The sequence below is a fragment of the Notechis scutatus genome, chromosome 6 (genome assembly GCF_049901735.1).
Source record: "Notechis scutatus isolate UNSWTSFEM ecotype Mainland chromosome 6, rNotScu1.2, whole genome shotgun sequence".
Lineage (NCBI taxonomy): Eukaryota > Metazoa > Chordata > Lepidosauria > Squamata > Elapidae > Notechis > Notechis scutatus.
Window position 1 is genome coordinate 35,853,089 of NC_142014.1, and position 27,734 is coordinate 35,880,822.

At 37.0% G+C, this 27,734-nt stretch overlaps 1 protein-coding gene and 1 pseudogene across 1 annotated transcript in view; one reads left to right on the top strand and one right to left on the bottom strand.

The window, feature by feature from the left end:
* The window catches only part of HMGA2 (high mobility group AT-hook 2), a 179,025-nt gene that overhangs the window by 105,748 nt on the left and 45,543 nt on the right, over positions 1-27,734 (top strand). The gene's annotated exons all lie outside the window — the stretch shown is intronic.
* Positions 1,238-1,847, bottom strand: LOC148130169 (uncharacterized; annotated as a pseudogene).

Sequence of the window (27,734 nt, forward strand, 5' to 3'; positions counted from 1 at the left end):
TATGTTTGTTGTAAAAAATAAAACTTTTTTTAAAAAAATGGCACGACCCCTGGAATGCCTTGTAAAAGGCGTTCCATGAGGCTTTGAAATAGTCCTGGTGTCACACTCACACCAAATTACAATCAGCATTTAGAGGCTCCTGGTGGGTTACAATAGTCTATGCTTCCACGGTGGCTTCGTCCACTGGTAGCTGTTGGTACGCCTGTGCCAAATCTAGTTTCACGAAAGTCTTTCCTTTGCCCAGGGAATGTAATAAATGCTGTACAACAGGACTGGATAGGCACTCTGTTGTAAGAGCTTGTTGATCATACATTTGTAGTCTGCACAGATGCAGATTGAGCCATCTGGTTTGACCAGCGTTACTATGGGTGTCTCCCACTTGGCGTGGTCTACCAGTTCCAACCCCCCCTAGGCAATTAATTTATCTAGCTGACTGTCTATTTTGGGCCACAATGCAAAAGGGACCCTGCGTGGCTTCATCCTTATGCGGGCAACTTTGGGGTTGGGTGTCCCTGTATATTTGCCCAAGCTCCCATTAAAAACATCCGCGAACTCCTTGAATAGCTCCTTGGTGTTGTCATCTCAGACGTTGTGGAAACTGGTCACCCCCATGCCCAGGGATGCGAACCAGTCTAGGCCAAGCAGGCGTGGCAAGGTGCCTCTAGTACAGTCAGTGGCAGAGGTCCCCTAAACTCTTTGTATTTTACTTGAAAGTTCCCTCTCCCTATGACAGGGATGTGGTTCCCTTGATAGTCCTTCAGCTGAATGCGTTGGTACTTCTTCATGATCTGTTTTTTCATGATCCCTGGCACTACTTTCTTGATTGTTACCCAGGACACAACTGACATTGATGACCCAGTGTCCACTTCTATAGTGCACGGTGAACTCTCAATGAGGACCGTGACATGGATTTTCCTTACGCACGGTGAACTTGCTTGTCCAATGGTCATTTGATATGTGTTCTTGAGCTCTGTGAAATGTTCTTCTCCCCACCAAGGTTTCTGGGGTTGCACCTTCTTGGAACCTGTCTGATAGGCAGGCTGCTTTGTGCAGTATGTGGTAGGTTGACTGGCGTGGTAGACCCTCGCCAAGTGACCCTTTCTGTCACATCTCTGGCAAATGGTGTATTTGAATTTACACGCTGATCTGGGGTGGTTGCCCCACATCCAGCGCACATAGCCTGCTTCTCTTCTGCTTCGGGGGTCGTCCTCTTTTTCAATGAATGTAGACAGCAAACCTAATCTTTCTCCTCGGAAGATTCTTCATACTCGACGCTTTCTTGGTGCATGGTGACAACTCTGCATGAAAATGGCAGACTGCTAGTCTTTTGAATCGCCGCCATAGATTTGTTCAAGGTTTCCATGGCTTGGACTTCATCTAGTGCTCTCTGTAGCATAAGGTTAGACTTTGAAAGTAAGTGCCTTTGTAGATTAATATCCCTTACTCTGCAGACGATTCTATCCAGGAGAACTTCATTGAGTTCCCTGAATTCACAATACAATGCGGCTTTTCTTAACACAGTGATGTATTGGTAAATTGACTCGCCCTCCTCCTGGTTTTGGCAGTTGAATTCATGCCACCTGATAATTTTAGATGGCATGGGTGCATAATGTGTCCTGTCCTTTGAAGCGTCATCCAGGGCACAGTCTGCATGGCTGCTGGTTCCAGGAGTGCCTTGGTGGTCTCAAAGATGTCTGAGCCACAGTAGCTCAGGAAAGCGCTCTCTTCCTATTGTCAGAGAGTCCCAAGAGGTTATTAGCTTCCAAGAAACATTCAAACTGGACAATATAGGAGTCCCAGTTGTCCAAGGCTGGGTTTAATGGAGCGGGTGAGGCGTGTGCAGTCATGTCGGTAGGACCAATGCAGATCTGCGATTAGGAGGCTTCATGATAGCCGCTGAGAGTGAGATTCTGCAGCGGCCCATCTTCTTCACTCCAGCTAGGATCACAATCAGCTCTTTTTTATTATTTCTCATCTGATCACATCCTCGTTGTCAGTGTTAGATTGTGGGCTGATTGAAGAGGCAGACACTGATCTTTGACTTCAAGCTCTTTATTATAACAACAACCCAGCAGCAGCCTGTCTGACAGCTTGTCCTTTTAAAAGGAGTTGTCAGGTGGCTTAGCCAATCAGGACAAACTACAGTAATAGTGGACCTGAATGAAGCCTTCATCCCTTGGCTTCACTCCGTCATTTGGATATTCAACAAAAATCATAGTGAACTGATGTCCTTTTTTTAAAAAAAACTGCTTTTTTAGTGTAAGATTTGGCTCACTATATGTCTTAATCTCTTTTCTTGATATTCTCTGTTTTCTTTGCTTTCCTTGTTTTTCTTTTTATAAAAAAATTAAAGTTGATCACCATTGACCACTGAGTCTAACCTAGTGCTATTATATTTCTTATGGGTATACAATATATTCAAGGGTGTAAATTTATTTTTGAACTTTAACACAACTTCGCTTTGGTGAAATGAGAAAATGTCATGTGGGAAAGACCAGGGTTATACGTACATGTTAAGTTCCAATTATATTTGTTGCTCATGCCTATACATGGGAATTTATTCTCAACTAACAATACTGCCTTTGGTGCTAAATAAAGATGAATGCAATTCAAGGGAGTTTGGATGGAATTCAAAAAGGGATTGGACGTACTCTGCTTGTGGCAATGTAGAGACTCTAGGCTGATCCCTCTTTTGACTGCGTCAGGCTCTGCCACTCCTCCTGCATCAGATATTTAAGGAATTGTAGCTATCTTGTTATTGTCCTGCTTCCTTTGACAGCAAGGGCAAAGAGTACCCATATTGCTGTGGGGCTGTGAATAACCACATTTTTAATTTAAAAACTGAAATCCTGTATTACATAGATGTGAATACATTTATTAGCTTTTAAAAATGTAAAGAAATCTGAAATGATACACATGACCTACTTTTATTGTGACTGCAGCATGATCCATGTGGCATATGTGCTTTTGTTGTAACATAGAAAATAAATATGTATATACCTTCCAAACCCTTACTCTTGTTTAATACATTAAACAGTTAATGTACAGCCCCTGATTGCATTACACACAGAGAAAACACTGAACAGTATTAATTAGCACGAGATCACAGAGCAGCAATTGCGCATTTAAAAATGTTAGCACAGCAGGGTCTCAGAAATGAAAGCGATTCTAATTTCCATATCCACGAGAGAAAAAGTCCTGTTAACCTTTAGAGATGGGGAAATGGAGCTAATCACAGCACTAAAAATGAAAAGATACAGACTTGGGGTGTTAAATATGTGTTAAAATATTACTTCAGTTTGAAACAGCAAAGTGCAGGGTTTATATTCTTTTTTTAAAAGACTGTTTTATTCTTGCTGTTTTGTGGTTTTGATTCACCATTGTCTATGATTCACTTTAAAGTTAAAAAAGAAGATTTGTATGTCAGAGCCAGAAATAAGTGAGATTTTAAATAACTGAAATATGGGAGGTCTTTAAAGACGGTTATACATGCAATTATAGAATGTAGATCCTTAAATAATATAGTAGAAAGAATAATGTAATATGAATGTCTTGATACTTATATGTCTACCTTAGGCTACTTAACTTCGATGGACTGTTCAAACGAAGTCATTAACTTTTAATAATCTCTTTTTATAGCTAAGTGGCATGGTCATAAAGTGTGATGTCAGATGATCACATTGCACATAGACAGCAATTCCAGCTGTCCTGCATAAATTAAGGACCTTGCAGATGGTTAAGTAAGGATCTCACATGTTCATGACTTCTTACTTCCTGTTGCCTTTTCCATTGACTTTGTTGGTAGCTGGCATGGAATGTTGGAATCTGTGAACACATGATCCTGGTTTGCTACAACATTATAACCACAAACTAGGCATTGAGCATCACATCACGATCACCTGACTTCAAGATTATTATGAGAACCAATCATAAGTACCATTTGTTCAGAGCCATTGTAATTTTGAACAGTCACTGAACAAATCATTGTAACTTGAGGACTAACTTTAATAAAAAGCAGAATCTGTTGCAAATAGAAGAACAAAGATGCCAGTGCATAATCAGCCATTCGAAACAGAGGGTCCATGTACTAACAGAACTGTATCAAATTTACAGCCTTTACATAACTCAGAATCCAAGTATTAAGGGAATTCCATAACTAGATGCATTCTCCCTATCCAATATATATGGCGAAATAATGCTTGCTGAAGATCCTGTCCTATATCAGGAGGTCTAGGCATATTTGATAAAGGGACTCTTTTTCTTTTGTATTTCTTGCCTCCCAAGCAAATGAAAATTCCCAGGCCCTGGATACTTCCTGTAAAAAATTAGGTGTTCATTATTTTATTAATATCTTTACAGTCCGCAATATCAAGATAGATAGATAGATAGATAGATAGATAGATAGATAGATAGATAGATAGATAGAATTATTTATTGGCCAAGTGTGATTGGACACACAAGGAGTTTGTCTTGGTGCAAATACTCTCAGTATACATAAAAGAAAATATACATTCATCAAGAGTCAAGAATCATAAGGTACAACACTTAATGATCATCATAGGGTACAATAAGCAATCAATCATACTAGGAAACAGTCAATATAAATTGTAAGGATACAAGTGACAAAGTTACAGTCATACAGTCACAAGTGGGAGGGGATGGGTGATAAGGAGTGATGAAAAGTGATTAACAGTAATAGTAGTGCAGACTTTGTAAATAATTGGACAGTGTTGAAGGAATTATTTGTTTAGCAGAGTGATGGCTTTCAGGAAAAAAATGTTCTTGTGTCTAATTGTTCTGGTGTGCAGTGCTCTATAGCATCTTTTTGAGGGAAAGAGTTGAAACAGTTTATGTCCGGGATGTGAAGGGTCTGTAAATATTTTCACAGCCCTCTTTTTGACTCGTGCAGTATACAGGTCCTCGATTGAAAGCAGGTTGGTAGTAATTGTTTTTTCTGCAGTGCTAATTATCCTCTGAAGTCTGTGTCTGTCCTGTTGGGTTGCAGAACCAAACCAGACAGTTATAGAGGTGCAGATGACATACTCAATAATTCCTCTGTAGAACTTGTATCAGCAGCTCCTTGGGCAGTTTGAGCTTTCTGAGTTGGCGCAGAAAGAACATTCTTTGTTGTGCTTTTTTGATGATGTTTTTGATGTTAGGTGTCCATTTTAGGTCATGTGATATTGTAGAACCTAGAAATTTGAAGGTCTCTACTGTTGATACTGTGTTGTCTAGTATTGTAAGAGGTGGTAGTATGGTAGTATCTAGTTCTTATGTTAACACAAGAGCAAAATCAAACTGTAATTTTCAGTCCTAATCTGGAGAGAAACATCAACATTTGTTAACTCACTTTTATGAAAGTAGAAGTCACTCATTGTATAAGAAAGGGGAGCTTCCTAGAGTTTCTGAGTATAGAACTCATTCATATTTTTACAAAGACTTTTCAGAAGACCTCAGATGCAATTTAATTAATTAATTAAATGACTGTGGAAATTTAATTATTCACCCTATACTTTCTCATCAGACTGTAAAATTCAATTCTAACGTACAACGTGGTTCCCAAATTATGCATATTGGGTCTTTCTGAGCACTTGACTGCATCCTAACAAATCTGAGTGGCTGATCTGCATCCTCTCTGTACAGCATGTGAGCCAGATTTCTTTTAGCTAAAGCAGTGAAAAAAGTTTTTTGGCATCCACATGGAATGGGGTGTACGGTGAGCCATTGTGTCATCTCCAGATCCATCCTTGTTAAAAGGCAGAACGATTTCCAGGGTCCATCCTCAAAGATTATATATTGTAAAGTATTTACAATATTTACAATATTTACAGACCCTTCACATCCCGGACATAAATAATAAGTAATACTCTCTGTTCTCTGACAGCAACTGAAATTCCACTGTAATTACCTTTGTATAGTATAGTAGTACTTTAATACTCAACTGCTTTGAAATTCATTGAATTTGGTACTCAATACATTTTGATGCAAAAATTTCATCCTATTACTCATCATTTGTTTGGTATTAAGCACAAGCTAGAACTTTTCATTGTCAACTGCCTTGTGACTCATTATTCCTTATGGGAAAACTTTTTGTTCATTGTTTTTGTTAATCAATGCACCTCTTTGAACCAGTTAACAATGAGTACTGAGGTATCATTGTACACAGTTACTTCTACCTTATGTCATTTAGATCTGAAGTTCAGTTTTGGGAAAATACATTTGTTTAAAACTTTTTAAGGAGATACAAATTAAGGTTAAAAGTAAGAATTATTTTATTTTAATTTTTAGTTTGATTCTTTTCTTTCCTCTATGCATTAGACTCATCCCACTAAAACATATTACATAAATAAATTATACGTTATCAATTTAACTTTAGCAACACTGCTTACTAAACCTGATTCCTGTTGAGTGTTTTCAGAATAGAACACACCAAAGTTATTGCTATGCCTGAGATTTCCAAGGAAGAAATTGTGAACTAAAGACAGCTCCATTGAAAGTGGAGCCAGCAAGCAGACTGGTTCTTCTTTCTCCCTCCTTCCCTCCCAACCCTCCCTCTTTCTAATTAAGGCTTTGTTGATTGATAACAAATGGGACAAAAAGATCATTTATTGCATTTTAAGAAAGATAAGTTACTAAAATTGTTTATATACTGTTATGAAAGGGGAAAGTATTTCTTATATTTTTCCTCTCTATTTTTTCTATTGTTTTCTTTTATGCATGTTCTTTTTCTTTTTATCCTTTTACTTTCCTAACTTGTAAATGTTTTTAATCTTTTTAATTGTAATTTTTAATAAAATTACTATTTAAAAATTATTGCGATGTCTGGTAGCGGTATAGGCATGTGCTGTGTCCTGTACAGTTATGTATCAATAACCTGTTATAACCTGTAAAGTTTGAAAAGATGTAGGAAGGTCGATGTCCAACATACAGGAATTAAACTGTATGTTGGACATTGGAACATGTCTAGAAACTTACTACAAGTATGGTTTCAGAGTCTGATTATCTTCCAGATAGTTTGTCATACTGGAATAACCAAGTCCTTAACATCAACATCAACTTATAACCACAATTTACACTGGAATCTCAGTCATTGATCAAAGCAGTCATAAAACAAGATGTCTTGTGACTGCTTTTGCTCAATTACCACAATCCTGGCATTCCTGATTATGGTCGTTAAACACATGGAGCCCCAAGTAAAGGAAAATACCATAGCAGAGAAGCACTGTAGTAAGGTGAGGAGCACAGGGTGTTTTGGGGTAGGGAGGCTCAGTGTAGACGAGTGAATGTCTCTCTTCTCTGGGGCTGAAATTTCTCCCTGCTGAATTCCAAGTAGAAAGTGTTACACATGCGTAACAAGTTGATTCATATTTTAGTTTTATATTATATCCTTCCAAAGCAAACTCTGCTAGTGTGATACTATGTTAAAATCGCAAATGATACTTAAATACACAATAAAAAATAATTTAAAAATCAGCAATCTAAATTGTTAAAAGTACCTATGCAATATGCACACCTAAAACAACTTTAGAAATAGTAAGAGACTTCAACAACTTTCGTTTGAACAATAATAAATCAGTACCAGGAATATCACATGGGGAGGACATTTCAGAGTCAAGGGCTAGCACCAAAAGGATTTGCTTTACTATGGGGACTTCAGCATGAGGAGGCACCTGGAATAGTGTTTTCAAAGGTTGTCTTACAGTAAGAATAGCTGTAGAAAGCAAGAGGTGTTCCTTCAGATAATGTGGTTCTAAGCTGTGAAGAACTATACATTAATGCTAACCCCTTGGAAGGGGATTAGAAATGAACTGAGAGAGTAAAGATAATATAAAATTTGCATATGATATTCATAAGACTAAGTTCAGGTTAATACAAAATACTACCACAGAGTACTGAGTGAAATTTCTAGTCATTCTTTAAATGCAGTAATCCTATAACTGTAGTGTATGGCAGCAGTCCCTACCCTTTGCGGCTTGGGTGGCTGAGCTGGTGGGGGAGGGGAATTGGGCTGCGCAGTTCCACTCAGCGGATCTTTTAGACCCAAATTTGGGGTTATTTTCAGGTTATCAGGATAAGGATAAGGGTGCCAATGAAATTATTTTGCATACAAAATTGAGGCCTCCCACTTTCCAACTTAATTGACACTACAGTTATCCATATCTTAGGCCCATCTTCCCCAATCAGACTCTACTGTGTGTACAGGTGGGAACATTAAGTTTTATCCTTGAATGTGAGTCTTTTGATATTGGAAGAGATATTTGTGCATCAACAAACTAATTTTCTGGAGCTAAATCAACAAAAGGATTTAAGAGACTTTCTTAATCAAATCCACACTCCCATACTTATCCATTATAAAATAATAGCTGATAGAAAGAGTATTCTCTATTTTTCACAATAGGCTTGGGTAAGAAGACCTCAATTCCTGAGCCAATGGCTTTATTTGGCCATGGCTCTCAAGACGTGAGTGTATTTTCACTATGCTTGAAGGGAGTTATGGACTACTCCTTCTTTCTGGTTTATTTCCAGGCCTGCAAGTACTGAAGTTAAATGCTAGGTCAGGGAATAATAATTTCTGCTATTTGTGATTTGGAATGTGGGTGAGAAAGGCTGGTTGAGTCTTGAGAAACCAAGATTCAAGTCAAGAACAAGAACATATTACTCTGTACCCTAATTTTTTCAGAAAGCCATTTTTACCCAACTCTGTAAATTTAGGTTAGCCGTTTAGATTCTAATGTATGAAAATGAGATAAGAACTATGCCACCTTTCTTTCCCGTTAGGTGACTGGGGCAAAGTTTTGCCAACTAGAATTCTCATTCCCCAGTATCACATTGGGTTGATTCACAGGCAACAACAAAAGCGGGGGGGAAGCGGGGAGAGAGAGGGACAGAGAGAGAAATTAAATCTTTATGCGCCCAGCTTCTCCTCTAAAACAACTCTGGGAGGCTTATAGATAACAAGATAAATAGAAAAGTAATTAAAATATTAAAACTATGCAGATAAAATTATATCCCACAATACATAGTTAAATAAAACTAGTATTCAATAAATTTATGAAAATGGTATATGAATCTGTTTAAAAAGTTGTTGGCATCTTTGACTTCACCACAATAGTTTCTAAAAACTCTCTAAGGTACTAGTTGTTTGATATAATGCATATATCCTTCACATGTGTATACTTAATAGCACATGTGGCAGAATATATCTGAGATATCAAGACTTTCATGGAATGCTTACACTTCAAAAGAATATTGTTATTACAAGTATTGGTATTGGCCCCACAGGAAAAAAGTTAATGTCTTTCTAAGCAATACTGATGGAACACAAGAAAATTATACCTGTCAAAAAAAATTTATGCTATTCCCTGTTTAAGGATGTAAGATGTGTGCTCTGAATACCATAATGCATCCAGTATGCAAAGATTCATGTTAAAATAATTCTAAAATTATAGCGCATTCATTCACATATTTAGATAATAACAAATCTGATTCTTTTTCTACACAATTATTACTAAAATCTGATTAAAACAATTTAAAATGGAATTGGAATAAAATACAATTTAAAATAAAATTGAAATAAAATACAATATAAAATGAGATTGGAATAAAATACAATTTAAAATGAGATTGGAATAAAATACAATAATTTAATATAAAGATAAATAAAATATGATACAATTATATTTCAGTGTCAACACTACAATCTACCCCCAGTCAGTCCCACATATACCGATCTCAGCTGAACCATTTTGCTTAGTACTGTACTGTATTAAATATTGTTTTCAAATTTGGCCCCACAGAAGATAAGTTGTTTTGATATGGGGTTCCCAATCGATCATTCGTTTAGTATATAGACCGAGGTACCTGTCTCTCACTCTTTTTTAAAGGGAATAATCAAATAGGATGTGAGCCAGGTCTAACAAATGTTATTAAAATTCCTGAAGAATTATTAATTCTTTACAATTATAATCTAGACTGTAAAGTTAAAAATAATTTTTGCCAGAATTCCTACACACTCATAAAGAAAAATTATTCATGTGCATTCACTACATATATTGGAAAAATAATGTGTGGAAAGGGGTATGTGTGCTTGCACACATGCAGTTTTATAGAGGACACATCTTTTAAAAATTACTTTATTTATTGGCATGTAACTTGGCATCAACTTGGGTTTGATGAAAACAATTATGCATTTCTGGTTTGAAGTGGCTAGCTGTGTGTGACCATAGTGAGGTCACTGTCAAAGTGCATTTTCTAGAGTGTCCATTTGGAAAATTTACTTTCCGTGGGATATGCCTGTTTTTGCACTTAGCAGTTTTTCCCATATGGAGCACATTATACTTTGTACTGGCTTTAATGGGTTTCAAGATGCAAGCTGTTAGCATGAGCCTATAAATCTTGAAATCGTTTGAGATTAGCAACCATAGAGACCACCTCTATCACCATGGCACTTTAGTTGAAAATGTACAATTAGAAGCTTGCTAGCAAGGTATTCTAAGGTTGTATTTATGTATTCGTTCATGAGATGAGCCTGTTGAAAACACACAGCTTGCATAGCTGACATAGAATGAAGGTTCCAACTGCCAGATATTCATTAACTAATACAATCACTTTGTGAATACCCACAACATAGGAAACTGATTAATGCAGGTGTCAAACTCAATTGCATTGAGGGCTGGATCAGCATTGTATTGGCCTATAGGAGTTGGGGGAGAGGGACATGGTTGGGACGGCTGACTAGGCGTGATCTGGGGGCATGGCCAGTTTGACGTCACTCGTGTGGATGGTGCAAGTGGGGACCTGGTGGGTTGGAGTGGGGATCCAGGGGTCTCCGATGTGTGGGGTGGGGAGCAGGAGGCTCGTCCCGTGGGATGAGGTGAGGTGAGGCAGGGGGCGGGACAGCTACAGCTGGAAGTCATCAGCCATCGTGTGCTTGCTGTGTGTGCAGGGGGGATGGTTTCTGGTTGTAGCCACAGCCTACCAGCCACTTAGCTGATCCACACTGCAGACCCGGAGCCCACTGCCACCACTGGGCTGCCTGACTAAACATCAGGTGTACAGTGGGAATGCACTCCATGCATGGGCCAAGGGCAAGTTCTATGAGGGGGCTGAGGAGATGACCAAGTGACCTCCTCTCCAACCGCAAGCCAAAACAGACACGACAGAGTAGGCAGGCTGATGGTGTCTGGCAGCAACTGCCCTGCACCTTCCTCATCTTGTCTTGGCCCATGGTGGCGGCAATAGCTGAAGGCAGAGGCATGCAGTCCGGCCTGCTGGATGTGCTGGGTAGCTACCTCCCCTGTTCCAGCCACATGGGATGGAGCAGGCACCACATCATGTGCCTTACCCACAACTCTGGCAGTGCTGCCGCCACCGCACCTACTTCTTGGAGGGCCAGGTGCAGAGCCTATGCTGCTGGACATCTCTCCCCTGTGCACACACCTGAAAGGCTGTTAAGTCAGCCATTCTGGAAATGGTAAGTGCAGCCATCCTGGAAACAATAAGGGGCTGCACCACATTGTTCCAGCCTGGCCCCTCCCATCCCATCAGGAATGTATGCATACAGGAGGAGGCGGGTGCAAGCTGCGATGGGGTGGGCCAGGACTGTGTGCATGTATGCCTGCCACCTCCTGCGCACATAGGGGGAGGAGGGGAATATCACTTTGTATAATAGATCCCAAGTTTATATAACTGTGGGTAGAGAAGTGATAGAAACCCAGTTTGTACAAAATTTAGGTTTGTTTTTATTTTGTAACAAAATAATATACCAAAGGGAAAATATATGTATAATTACGGTAGCATTTCCACCTCATCCTGCTAATATTAACCCAGACAGCCATATAAAAGTAAAGAAAGAAACAGCACTGGAAAAATGAGGAAATACCTACAGAAGAAGATGTAATTTTAAAAATTTTAGATTGTGCAGAAATTGACAGATTGACACTAAAAAGAAAAGAAAAAGAAAACACACAGCAGTTTTGAATATGGGACTTGTTTTACAAATGGTTGGCTAGTAGAGGTACAAATTAAGAGTGGGTAAAGTATTATATATAAATAAAACAATCCAGACAATACACTGTTAAGCACCTATGTATGTAATGTGAAAACATATAAATAAATTGTTAAAAAAAAAGAGTATAAAGAAAGAAGATGAGCTGAGACCATCTCATTAACTTTTTCCAGCCTGACTCCTCCTCTCCACTCCTTCAAGGTCATTGCTGTTAACTGGCTTATGGATAGGATCTAACAATTGTTATTTTTGGTTTTAAATGTAATTGTGTTTTTGCATAAAACATCAGACTTTTGCAGACCTACTGCAGTGGACAAAATATGAATAGAGACAAAACTGAACTACGCAAAAAAACACATTTAGAGTTTGCAAATAAACCAGGCAGATAAGCATATAAATTAAGAAAACAAAGAGAAAATACAGTGATTGGAAAAATTTGTGAAGGCAATGATGTAATAACAAATAATGAACTTATTAAAAAGTCCTTTATAATTTCCATTCAAATTTGTATAAAAGACAGGAGATAGATATCACAAACCCAGAAACAACTTATGAACAACCCGATAACTGCCTTTGAGCTATCGGAAGCCATTAAAAAAATGAGGCCAGGCAAAGCCCCAGACCCAGATGGTCTCACAAGCCAATATTATAAGTGCTTCAAGGATAAACTTCTTCAACCACTAAAGGACACAATGAATGATATACCACAGGGTGGAAATATACCATAGAAGTGAAAAGAAGCCAACATTGTGTTGCTCTCAAAGGAGGGTCAAGATGTTACAAAGACAAAAATTATAGACCAATTTCATTATTAAACAAAGATTACAAACTCTTTGCTGCCATTCTGGCAAAAAGGCTAAGGAAGATTTTACAGGTATATGTACATGAAGATCAAGCAGGCTTTCTGCTGAAAAGACAGCTAAGAGATAATGTGAGGACTGTCTTAAATATTATTGAATATTTACAATCAGTGGTGGGATTAATTTTTTTTTACTACCGGTTCTGTGGGCATGGCTTGGTGGGCGTGGCAGGGGAAGGATCCAGTCAGAGGCAGTGTTTGCCGGTTCTCCGAACTACTCAAAATTTCCACTACCGGTTCTCCAGAACTGGTCAAAACCTGCTGAATACCACCTCTGCTTACAATATCATAATGAGAAACAGGCTGCCTTAATATTTTAGAAGGCCTTTGACAACCTAAATTGGGCCTTTATGTTTAAGGTGTTGGAAGAAATGGGCAGCGTTTTTAGCATCAATTGACAGGTTGAACTTGAAGTGAAGGAGGTGGAAAGTGAAAGTCGAGGAGAGAAACGGCAGAGAGAGATGGCAGAACTGTGAGTCTTAAATAAGAAGATGGAAGTCCAAAGGGAAATGGCAATCTGGCGGTGAAAGCAAGGAACTCTTAAGACAGAGATCAAAGCCAGTTTAGTTGATTAAAGATTGACTGGTGTTTTGGACTTGTTCTGAAAAAAATGGAGTTGATTTAGACTGATTATCTAGAAATTTGGAGTTTAACCTGATGGATCTGTGACTTGTAAAAGAAGAAGAACAGTGGAAAAAAAGTAAGAGACAGGACTAAACCCAAGAACGGAAGTGACATTCATTTTGAGATTATACGGAGAGAAGAGAAGCTGATGTAACAGACTGTGACTAAACAAAACGTGAATGGACAAGGAAAGGAAAGTGATTGAATACTACTGGACTTCTTTTCATAGAATATAGTTAATGAAATAACATTTTTGATTAAGGTTTGATTGAATTTATTAAGAATTTAAAAGTTTAAATGACATGAAACTGAAAACTGGTGAAATACTATTTTGATGATTATTGATTGATTGATTACTAACAACTAATGAAATAAGTAAGGTCATATATATAAGAAGTGGAATATAGAATTGTTTAAAGCAGGGGTCCCCAACCACCGGGCCCCGGACCGGTACCGGTCTGTGGATCATTTTGTACCGGGCCGCAAAGAAGGGGAGGGAGGAAGCCATAGTTTCAGATCAGCCCCCCGATTGCCACCAGGCCCCCGAAGTGCCTGCCAGCCCTCTAGCAACCAAAGCCTGTCCTGCTCTCCGGCTCAGTGGCTTCGGTTTCCTCCCGCCTCGTTCCTCTCTCAGTCGCTCTCTCGCTCCTCCACCAGCCCAGGAAGAAACTGCTTCAAAGAAGCCGGCAGGGTGGCTTTTCCTGTCGGCGCAGCTCCTCCGAAGCGCCCGTTCACCCCCACAGCGGAGCAGTGGAGACAGAATTACCGTGGCACGTGCTTCGAGCCTGGCGACCTTTTAATTTAGGTGAGAGAGTTGGACGCAGATCCATACCTTCCGATTGGTAGCTATCTCGGCTTAAATGGTCGAAGTCATTTAAGGAAAATTTGGCCCTAAAGGCGCCCCAGAGGGAAAGAGTTTGGTGTGCACGGTTCAGAACACTGTCCTACTTTTTCTTATAAAACTCTTTGGGGTGGGGTGGGGGCGAGCCACGAATGCCTTTCAAAAGTCACATCAACAATTCTCTGCCTAGGTTAGATGTGTGGAATTCACCCTGCTCGGCCGATCTTCTCCTGTTCCCCCTCCCCTCCCCAACTCGGTTTGTGGACTTTCTCGTTTGCTTTACTGCGTGGTTTATATTTGGCACTTCCGGAGCCAAGAGTCTAGGGAGTTCTCAGCAAGAAAGCCAGTGCTGGGGATTGCCGCCACCCAGCGCTCAGTTTTGAAGGCGCTCCTCAGCCAGGCGCAGTTTCTGAATCTGCAGCTGAAACCCTCCATTTTAAATGTCCCAATAGAAGAGAATATCTGTCGCTCAGGGTTGCAATGAGGAGGCCTTGGCGCTCCCTGAACTTGGTGGTTTGCTGGCGGATGTTTTATTACCCGACTAGGTAACAACATCAGATGTTACCTAGTCAGGTAATGAAACGTCTGCAAGCAAACCACCAAACTCGGACTCCACCGCCCCTACCCGGTCCTTGGAAAACTGTTTCTGTGTGAAACTGGTCCCTGGTACAAAAAAGGTTGGGGACCACTGGTTTAAAGGAAACCGAACTTGACAGTTAAAGATAAAGAATACAGTTGATATACCATAATATAGTAATAGAAAATAGTTGTATAAGAATAAGTTACAGCAAGTATATTTTAGGATATTATATTACACCCTTTCTCTCTTTTTTCTCTCATTTTGATATTATCCTTCCTGTCATCCCTTTTGCTCTCTCCCTTCTTTATCTTCTTTAATTTTGGTGATCCAGTTAGTTTCAGATTCTATAAAAGATTGAATCAAATCTGAATAATTTAGAATATCATAAGTGAGAAAAGATATTTATATTCTAAGGGAAACTACTGAATAGAACTAATAACAAAGGAAAAATTAAATAGTGAATGGTAAAGTGGGAAGATATCTACAATAAAGTTAGGAATATAACCAATACTACAACAGCGAACCTGAAAGGGAAAAAACCTATGTCTGGCTCATCAATGTCTATTGCATCTCCAGCGGGCCAAAAAACAATAGAAGGAATGTTGAATACGGAAAAGATGAGCAACGTGGCCAACATGCAGATAATGCAAGCAACATTAACAGCTAGCTATTCAGGAAACGATGCTTAAAATGCAGGAGACAATGGTTAATAACCATACAGATATGAAGACGGAAATGGGAGAAATGAAGGGTAAGATTCAAAATTTAGAGGAGAAGATGGGAACGATCCAACAGACACTGGAGAAGAATGAACAAAGAATAAAGAATATAGAAACTAAAGCTGAACAAACAGATAAGAAATTGGAAGGGATGGATAGGAAAGTAATAGAGATGAACAGAGACTTAGAAGATTCGATTATCTATCTCGAAATGGAATGTGCAGCATTCTATTTGAGGTTCCAAAATGTATTGGAATCCAAAGATGAAGACCTGGGAGACATAATGTACCACTTAATAGCAGAGACATTGCAAAGGGACCAACAGGAAATAGTGAAAGAATTAGATGAAGTCTACCGAACCCATACAAACTATGCTAGACGAAACAAGCTGCCTAGAGAGGTCCACATCAGGTTTGCCAGAAAAAATGTAAGAGATATTGTATATAGAATCACAAAGGATGAGCCGATGGTGTATAAAGAAAAAGAGATCACGACCTTGAAACAAATTCCGAGGTGGGTAAGAGAGTTGAGGAAGGACTACAGATCTCTGGCGATACTCCTGAATAAACAAAACATCAGGTTCCGATAGCTGGTCCCTGAAGGAATGCTGGTGACGTGGCGAGAAAGAAGAGGAAAAATTGATGGTATTGAAAAGACGCAAGAACTTTACGATCAGTTGATTGAAATAGAGGAAGAGGGGAGCAGCAAAGAAGAGTCAGAAAGCAAGAGTCAGGAGGACCAGCAAGAAGATCAGCAACAGGGAATACAGGAAATGGACCAAGAAGGGAGAGGCAAAGAAAAGAGAGAATACCCAAGGAGAGAAGGACTAAGAATAAGACCCCAAAGAGAAGCAAGAACAAACAGAAGATTTAGGTAGACTCAGAATTAACAATGGAAGAAAAGATTAAATTACTCTCAATAAACATCAATGGATTAAACTCCCAGATTAAGAGGAAACAAATACTAACCAAATTAACTAAACAAAACGTTGATATTATATGCCTACAAGAGGTACATATCCAAAAACAGCATAAAAAATATCTAGAATATCCCAAATTGGGTGTATTATTCACAGCATTGGCAGATCAAAAGAAAAGGGGGGTAGCAATTTACGTTAAAAAAAGGGATAAATGCAGAAAAAAAATATGCAGATGAACAAGGCAGGATTTTAATGATACAAATTAATTTACATAAAAAAACCATTTACTATTAGTGGGGATATATGCCCCTAATGATAAACAGAAGAAGTTTTATAAGGGACTGTATGATAAATAATTAGTGTAGGTGAAGAAAATATTTGCTTGATAGGGGATTTTAATGCCATTGTTGATGTTAAAAAAGACTATATTAGTATGGAAGGGACTAGGAAGAAAAAAAAAGAGAATTCTACCCAAAAAAAATTTGGATTTAACACACGAGACCAATTTGGAAGATATATGGAGGAAGAGGAATCCAAATGAGAAGAAATATACGTTTTATTCTAGTCCACAAAAATCATGGTCCAGAATTGATATGGTATGGGTTAATGGGGCAATTGAGAAGGACATTAATGAAGTGGAGATAATGCCTAATATATGGGCTGACCATAGCCCGGTTAAATTACATGGAAAGGACATAGTAAAAGGAAAAGGAGTTGGATATTAAATTTACAAATAACAAAGGAAAAAGAATATATCTCAAGAATTAAAAATGAGTTAGAAACATTCTTTAAGGTTAATCTAAAACAACATAGTAGTTTACAAAATTTATGGGATATTACAAAGGCTTTTGTGAGCGGCATATCAATAGCCTATATAGCTAAGAAAAATAAAGAAAAATGGAAGAAATAGAACGAATTACAAGAAAGGATTAAAAAATTTGATATGAGCTCCAAAAAGACCCAAAAATATGGAAGTTAAGAAAAAAATAGGGATGATTAGACATGAACTAAATTTGATAGATATTGAGGAAAATGCACGTAACTTAAAAACTCTTAAACATAATTTCTTTGAATCAGCAAATAAACCAGGAAGGTGGTTGTCCCATAAATTAAAAATAGAGAAAGAGAAAAGATTAATTCAGCAACTCAAGGATGAGGAAGGGATTATCAGATGGAGGAGAAAAAGAGAATTGCGCAAAGGTATTTTGTCGAGCTTTATAAGCAAGAAGATGTTAGGGAAGAAAACATTAGATACTACTTGGAGGGAAACGGTCTGAGCCCAATCTCAGAAGAAAACAGAGAAGTACTTAATAAAGAAATAACATTAACAGAGTTACAAAAGGCGATACAAAAACAAAAAAATAATAAAATACCAGGCCCAGATGGTCTACCAGGCGAACTATATAAAAATTTAACTGAAATATTTGAACCAATATTACTGGAACTATATAATGAGGCATTAATGCAAGCTAGACTTCCGAGGTCCTGGTCCGAGGCATACATCTCCTTAATTGCAAAAGATGGCACTGATCTATTGCGAACTATAGGCCAATCTCGTTGCTAAATACGGATTATAAGATATTTATGACAATATTAGCAGAAAGAATGAAACCAATTTTGAGTGAACTTATACATACAGACCAGATGGTTTTTCTGCCAAATAGACAAATTAAAAACAATATTAGGACAGTACTAACTTCGATTGAATACTACGAAGCTCACCCAGAAAAACAGGCAGCTTTAATTTTTTTAGATGCACAAAAAGCATTTGACTGTCTCAATTGGAAATTCATGCTATATCATATTAAAAGGCTGAACTTTGGCACTAATATAGAAAAAACACTACAAGAAGTATACTCAAATCAAAAAGCAAGTGTATTATTAAATGGAGATCATACCGAAGATTTTGAAATTGCAAAAGGAGTGAGACAAGGGTGTCCATTATCGCCTCTGTTATTTATCTTGTCTTTAGAAGTGTTGCTAGCCAGAGATTTATGGAATTAAGATTAGAAATGAGGAATATAAAGTTCAGGCATTTGCCGATGATTTGGTATTTATAGTGGAAGATCCAATGAATTCGGGACCAATATTGTTGCAACAAATAGAAAAATTTGGGGAAGCAGCAGGATTTAAAATAAATAAAAATAAAACTAAGATGATAGTCAAAAACTGTACAACAAAACAGAAAGTAGAATTAGAAAACATAATGGGACTGCAAATAGTAAAAAAGGTGAAATACCTGGGAATTTGGATATCACCCAGATGTTCATCATTAAAAGAGGACAATTATGTTAAACAGATTAAGCAAATCAGAAAAGAATTGGAATTATGGGCCAAATTGAAACTGTCTATATTAGGAAGAATAGCAACATTGAAAATGAATACCTTACCAAAACTAATATATCTATTCCAAATGATTCCAATTAAATTAGGGAAATCTTTTTTTATAGAACTAAATAAAATGACATCCAATCTTGTCTGGTTGGGCAAGCAGTCACGTATTAAAATGAAACTATTACAAGATAATAGGAGCAGAGGCAGTCTCGGACTACCAGAATGGGAGCTTTATTACCAGGCAGTGGTGTTGAGTTGGATTAAGGATTGGATTAAATTAAGAGACAAAAGAATCTTAACATTAGAAGGACATGACCTCTTGATAGGTTGGCATGCATTTTCGTGGGAAAATAAAAGGAACACCTAATAATTTGGAAAAAAATCAAAGGTAAACACTATACAGAAATCCCATGATAGCTGTCAACCATGGAAGCCATAATACATCCAAATAGATTAGACCTACGGAAAATGGTAAGCTATGAAGAACTATTAGATAGTCAAGGGAAATTAAAATCAAACCAAGAACTGAAGGAAAATGGAATTATAATCGATTGGTGGCCATATTTGCAAATTCAAAATAAATATAAAAAAGACTCAAAAGATTTTGGATTTGACAAAGGGCAGAACCAACTAAAATATTAATGGGACTGGAACAAAAACTTATAACTAAAATATATAAATATTTATTAGATTTTAAAATGGAAGAGGAAATAGTCAAAAGTACAAGAAGGCACAGAATTTTGGATACACTATAGAATTAGAGGAATGGGAGAAAATATGGAATATAAATTATAAATTAACGGTATCTGCAGCATACAAAGAAAACATATATAAAATATTTTATAGATGGTATTTAGCCCCAACAAGATTGGCAAAAATCTACTCCAACATGAGTCCTAAATATTGGAAGTGCAAAAAAGTTGATGGGACATTTTATCATATGTGGTGGATGTTCCCGAGGCCAGGACATACTGGATTCAAATTAAAAATTGGTTAAAAGAGATCACTGGCTATCAGATTGAGCTCAGACCAGAATCCTTCCTGTTAGGAATCATTAAAGAAAGACTACCGAAAGAAGTAAAATACCTAGTGTTACATATCATGACAGCCGCCAGAATAGCCTCTGCGCAAGTATGGAAAACACCAAATACCCCCAATGAAGAACTAATACTACACAAAGTAACAGAAAGTGCTGAGATGAATACGCTAACAATGAAATTGAAAGAAAAAGGTGACTCTGAATTCTTTACAATTTGGAACAATTGGTATAAATGGCTAACAAACAGAACCAAGAAGTGAAACAAAAATGTTAATTGAAACAACCCTTAAGAAAGTAAAATAAAATTTTGTAAACTATATAAAGATATAAGAATAGTAATTATAGCTAAAGATATTATTTAATAGTAGATGAACGCAATATAATGTATTATGATATTTAAACCAAAATCTTGTACAGATGCCAAGAACATTGTTGATACCATGATGTTTTATAATGTAAAAAAAAAGAAAAGAAAATTAATAAAAATATATTTTAAAAAATATGTTAACAGGAAAGTATGAATTCTATCTGCTCTGTCAAACAGCAATTTTATTCATTGTTTGATGAAGCAGCCAGGACAATGTTGGTACAATTTGCATATACTTTATTGTATGTAAAAATTGTGTGAAAAATGTAATATTTATGTTTGTTGCATAAATTTTAATTTAATGAACATTATGCTTCCTTTCTTGATTCATAAAATCAAACTTTTATTGTATTTGTTGACAGTATCTATCAACCCTTTGATAGGATTTATTTCCTGGCTCTCCACTTCCATATGTTTGCTGGTATATACGCACCATGAAGTTCCTTTCTCTATGTAAAAGTAGTTCAAATTTTGAATTCAATATTATTGCTAATCTCTTTTTCTATTTTTCAATCTGTTTTGTTCTGTTACCATCTCTCAAAAAAAATTTCAAAGTATTTTGCTAACAATCTTCAAATTGTTAATAGTATTAATTGGGGTTCACGCTGAACAACATTTGGAAATTAATGCAATTTTTCTTCATTTATTTTAATTATTAGCTATTTTTTCTTATCTAATTATATTCTAAACATAATGCTTATTGGATTAGTGAGATAATTATGATTTTATTACACTATTAACATATATTAATCCCATAATTTAAGTAATAGAAATAAATATATCTTGATTATATATATACATATACATATACATATACATATACATATACATATACATATACATATACATATACATATACATATACATATACATATACATATATATATATATATATATATATATATATATATATATATATTTGTTTAGATAATGTGAAATACCATTATGCATCACTTTCTGCAAATTTTTGGTAAGATTGCTGTAAAATTAATTCTTTATTTTATTGCACATTCTGGATCTTTAAGAGAAAAATGATAAAAAGATAAAAAAAACATTGTCAGATTTTGGTAACCCTAATACAGCAAACAAGAATAGTATAGTCAGTTAAATCTAAATTAATTTGTAAAGAAATAAGATACTGAGTTTTGTAAAGTTACTTAAGAATAGTGTAGAAGGTAATATTTTTAGGATCCAATTTTGGTCAGTAACCGGGACCAAAAGTTTTGCTTTCTGACCTTTTGGACTCATACTGGAGCCCATCCTGAGGGAACTTCTCTCTATCAGAATGTGTGCTTTGAGCTATTCTATACATCAGGGATCCCCAACCTTTTTGACGCCGCGGCCCGGTACCGGCATCAGCTGGGCGCCGCGGCCCGGTACCGGCATCAACTGGGCGCCACCATCTTTTTGACGAAAAGATGGCGGCGCAGCGCTCCGGTGAGCTTTTTCGGGTAGAAATGGCTTTCTACCCGGAAAAGCTCACCGAGATTGAGCGCCGCCATCTTTTGATGAAAAAGTGCTTCCGGTGAGCTTTCTACCCGGAAAAGCTCACCGGAAGCACTTTTTACCAAAAAGATGGCGGCGCCCAGCAACCAGCGGCCCGGTAAGAGTTGTTCTGCGGACCGATACCGGTCCGCGGACCGGCGGTTGGGGACCCCTGCTATACATAGTATTTATGTGTTGCCTGGTTGTGTGGCTTTTTAGTTGTTGATTGGGGTGTTGATGAATATTTTTTAGTTCAGAATCTTTATAGCTCCAGGTTGAACTATGGAATCCTTGATGCTCTGAGCTTTTCTATTCTTGCAGACATTTCATTACCAAATTAGGTAACATCATCAGTACTAAAAGGGAATGGCTTTGCTCTTACAAGAATAGCTATTAATATGTTGGGCCATGTATCAGTCCACATCTAATATAATTCCCTCATTTGGGTCTCTTTGCTTAGTTTTTCCCTTGCTTAGTTTTCCTTAGAACTACAAGACAGCTTGTTTAGATGATAAATGTGTTTTTCCAATAATTGGTTTTTGAAATATGGACTTTTGTCATAGAATTAACTGATGTATTTTCTATTTTGAAGCATTGGCCTATATAATTTGTATCTATCTTTCACTTTGCCAAAGGCAAGAAGTTTAGAAGTTTCTGATTCTGATTAACAGCAAACCCAGTTCATCATTTTGCAACCAAGAATGTGCAAATTGGAATTGGATTTCTAATATATATCTCCTTTGGCATTCTAGCTTGCCCTCAAACTACAATTTACAGGAAAAATAGTTCCCCACCTTTAAATTAAAATCTTTATGATCTTCTCTTAGCTGGACATGAAATATGTACTCTTCTGCCCTCATGCACAAAGATGGGAAGGAAAAAGGTAAGAAAAAAAGGAATTAAATTTAGAGTAAGCTATCTAAATTCCCTGTTTCGAGAATAACATAAACAAACACCTTATAAAGGATATGCAAATATTTTGTACTACATGTACAAATGTATTCTGGCCTTTGTCATAGTGTTGTATTCTGTCAGAATCAATATTTTGTAGGTGAGTAAACAGGAGTGGATTATTTGAAGATGATGGTTGAAAGTGTTGACTTCCACATGTTCAGAATTTTGACTTTCAGCCTTAGCCAATATGGTAATGGGTTAATGATTATAGAACCTGTAGTTCTGGGATGTTCAGTCCAGGGGTGGAATTCTACCAGTTCGCACCTATTCTCTAGAACCAGTTGTTAACATTCTAAGCAGTTTGGAGAACCGGTTGTTAGAAGAAATTACTGGCCTAATCCTGTAAGGAAGGCAGGAAGGAAACATTCTGGTGTTGCTTACAGAAACTGCCTCTCTGTTAATCCTTATTACATTCTTGGCAGGACTAGACTTCCTGTCTCAGGAACATCTCTGGAGTTTTTTCCCCTCCTTTGCTGGTACTTTGCTTGTGTGGAGTGACCATTCAAAATTATAATGGCACTGAAAAAAGTGACTTATGACCATTTTTCACACTTATGACTGTTGCAGCATCCCCACAGTCATGAGAGGCCAGGCGAGGAGATGCGTGCCTCGATGTGAGTGATGTTGAGTTGGCCATGCCCAGCCAATAACATGACCACCAAGCCACACCCACCAACTAAGCCATGCCCACAGAACCGTTTGTTAAAAAATTTGAATCCCACCCCTGGTTCAGTCCCTAGACTTATTGTAGAATAACAATATTTTTGTTGCTTCTGGAGGCCTCATTTCTTCTAAATAATTGATGAGTAGAAAAAGACTGGAACATTTTGTCCTATATACATTTTGATTTAATTTATGCTGGAATGTTGACATTTGTTGTAAATACATACTTTTTGTGGTTTTATCATTTTGAAGAACATTTCTGGCCAGTATAGAAAGGCATTTAAGGGTTCTCCTTGCTGAATTTCCTATTACTCAGATTTCTGGAAGTACTTTTAGACTGAATCATACATTTTTATACATTGAAGAAGAGATATAAAAAATGCCTCTTTCCCCAGAGTGCTTTTTGAAATATTTTGAACAATACATGTTCCCAACTTGGTTTCAAAAACTATATTATTTTAATACCCATATAACTGAATCAGTGAAACCTAAACAGCCTAATTTTGTGTGTGTGTGTGTGTGTGTGTGTGTGTGTGTGTTAGAATATTTTCCTCAAAAGAGCATAGTTTTCTTTCTAATTTGTATTTTTTTTGAAATTTAGATAACAAATGTAGTAACTTTAACTTTTCAGACTATTCTTTTTTTTTAGTTGTTTCCTCAGATTTTGAATTTTTAACTCCCTTTCCCTTCTTTTTCCATTTTACCCCACATTGAATTGTTTGGTCATTAAATATGGCTTCTTCTTTGTCCAGCCCTTCTTATTCTTCAAGCATTTCTTGTTGTTTTTCATAGTTCAAAATCTCCTTTTCTAAAAATTGAAGTGCGAAGCCTAAGGATCCTCCTCCCTCTTGCGACTCTTCTTTCATTTTTTAAGTTCCATTTTTAATTCCTCAAGGAGTACTGCCATTTTAAGCACTTTTAAACAACCACCCGATTAATTTTAATTCAAACCACTAAAAATTCAACACCCAAAATTCCCAAAATCACCAAATAATCCAAAACTATTTATTCTTGCTTCTTTTTTCCACTTTCCCTTTCCGGGGACTCTGTTATCTTGTAACACAGTTTCAGTTACAATATATCCTTTGGAAGTCTTGTTAAAATTTCACAGTTAATTCTTTTAATTTCCAGGTGGCACTCTCTGTTGTTTCCGAGTCCACCTTTTCTTTTTTCCTCCACTTTCCTCCTTTTGAAGGCTTTAGAATATCCAGAAAGTCTTTATTTTCCCTTTGACACTTTAATTTCAGCTTAAAATGGTCTATTAGTGTCAGAGTAAATTAACACAAATTTCTTATTTAAATCTCTTCTTTTTAGCATTCAAAGCCAATTGCAACTGTCCATGTGAGAAAGAAAAAAATCTTTTTTTCCCTTTTCCCTCTCTTCTCTGCCACTTTAAAAATCTTCTTTTAGGAATAACACTCTTAATAATTTTAGTTCCAGAGTACCTTGCGTAGATGTTATCTCTACTTAGCCCGGTCTGTCAAGCTCTCCCCTTTGTCTTCCCTCCTGCTCAATCTTGTCCGGTTGGGTTCCTCTTTGAGGGTGGCCATTTCTGACCACCGCTGCAATCGCCTTTCGGAAAGGGAGTAATGGCTAGCCGAGGAGGAGAGATGTAGCTCCCCTCGACTCAGCTGGCGGTCTCCCCGCTCTTCACCATCTCTACAGGGTGGCTTCAGCCCTGAATCCAAAGGATCAGGGTGCTCCAGCGGTGAGCACAGATCGAAACCGCGCACAATCATGGATTTCTGTCCGTCGCCGAAGAAAGGTAGAACACTACAGATAAATGACAAAATAATACATTTCATCCTGAGAGATCAGCATCACAGCAAAACAATTCTCCTAAGGTCCAACTTTACCAGAAACCACAAACCCAATTTTATTTGGAATTTCATTCAGGATATGGTACTTAGCCTATTTTGTTCAGTAAATAACTAGCAAGCAAACGCACAAAATTAACTCACAACACACCATTATGTAAATATTGACTTTTTTTATTAAAAAAGAGCAACTTTTACCCAAAATCAGACAAAGCAGGCAGGCCGATTGAGTTGCTCCCAGTATCACAGATTCACTCAGCGATCTACCATTCTGCAATCTGCTGAGTCTGCACTGAAAAATAGAAGCTAGGAAGGTTCAGCTGTGTTTTTAGATTACCTAGAAAGCAAGAAATCCAACAATTTCCTGCTTTCTAGCTAATCTAAAACTCCCAGCACAGCTGATAGTTGGAACAGCTGGTGGTCGGGAAAAATAGCAACTTACCAAAAATTAGGCTAATGCAGGCAAGTTGGATGGTGCGCATGCCAGGTAAGGAGTGAGTGGGTGGGGAAGGGTGGGGAGGGGCTAGCCAGTGTTGCAATTTTCCGGTTCTCCGAACTGGGCAGAATCATAACAACCGGTTCTATAGAATCAGTCCGATCAGCTAGAATCCCACCCCTGATTTTATGCAATTTCATAATTTGAGACATATGTTAAATTCGATCCCACATTTAAATGGACTAACCTTAATGTTATAGAAGAAGGAAAACACTTACTCCAGGCCATAGTGAAGTTCTCAACAAAAACCTATTCATTGCAGAACCATAAGAAGTGAACAGGCAGACTTTCCACCATATTTTTAAACAAAATGTTAAAAGCAGTGATCAGAATATAGACACATTTCCGATCCACTGTCATCTTGTTCATACAACTTGATCTGTAAAATAATTTAACCATCATTTTTTCTATTTTTTTCTAAATTTGTCAAATATTCTAACATGTTGATGTGATTCAAAATGACAATTGTATGTTGTATAAAATATAAAAACACAATATTCCTGAAACATCTTTGAAGAGAATGTTATATTTCCTGTTATACTGTTGACAACTTTAAAACAAAATGGTATTTGCAAAAAGTGTGGAAAACTTGTTGCCTTCCATTCATTTAACAATGAATTACAGTCTGACCTCAGTCATAAAATCGATGGTCAGAAGAAAGAGAAGATTAAAGCTAACTGTAGTTGGCCATAGATTTTCCATCCTTGCTTTAGAGAAAAGCAATAAATAATTTTCATCTTCCTAGTTTGTAAAACAAAACAAAAAGATTAGACTTTAGAATCTCCATGGTCATGTGATTTACCCTCGGTTGCTTGACAACTGACTCATATTTATGACAGTTGCAGTGTTCCAGAGTCACATAATCCCCTTTTATGACATTTTGACAAATAAAGTCAATGGGGAAACCAGAGTCACTTAACAATTATGTTACTAATGTAACAACTGCAGTGATTCACTTAACAACTGGGGCAAGAAAAGTCGTAAAATGGGGCAAAACTCACTTAACAAGATAAATTTGGGGCTCAATTGTCATAAATTGAGGATAAACTGTAGTAGAAATATATTCAATCAATCAGACAAATTAATATCTAAAATGTTCTTCACAAGCCAGATAGTTTCAATAAATTTTTATAGGCAAAAGAATGGAATAGCTTTATAAAATAGTTGTATTTTCATAGCAATAAAACCTTGGATTTTCTTTAGTGAGCACGAAGTACACTTTAGATTATGGGAAGATGGCAATTGTAGAAATTCAGTCATTTTTTAAAGTATTTATTTATGAAATGGACTCAGTAGTCATTGAATCACTTGATCTTTCCCCCCAGTGGTCATTTTACATTCATATATGAATAAACTCTTAAAATATTTGTCTGTTTAAACAGTGCCTCAGCCAGCATATGTTCAAATTACACCCAGAATCTACTTGAAAGCAATACTTATTTTAGCTTTCCTTTCAGGCATGTTGAACATAAAAATAATTAATTGTTTAAAGTTCCATGTAAAATAGCCCGCTTTCACAAGAGTTTTAAATGAAAACCAAAACTAAGCTGGTGTATTATAGCCAGAATTAGTGGCAGTTTCATCTCCCATTCCAGATTCAGGAAAATATTCATAGGGTGATGTTGATGCACTCAGTTTTCCATTGGGATCTAACTGGCCTCTATTGGAACAAAATACTCCTTAGATCAGGGGTCTCCAACCTTGGCAATTTTAAGACTTGTGGACTTCAACTCCCAGAGTTCCTCAGTCAGCTTTGTCCGCAAGTCTTTGAAAGATCCAGGTTATAGAAATTCACAAGTATTTTTTTGCCACTAGATGGCACTTTCTGTTATGTCAAATTTCCACCCTTTTTCTCCATTTTTTTCTCTATTTATGGCTTCTAAATCCAAAGTTCCAATAAGTCCATATATCAGTTAATATTTTTTTTCCTTTGACATGTTCAAGTTCAGCTTTAGAGTTGCCTATTTAGTGTCAAGATAGTACTGTATATTCTCCAATTTTAAAAAATATCTTCTTCAGGCTTTTCTTTC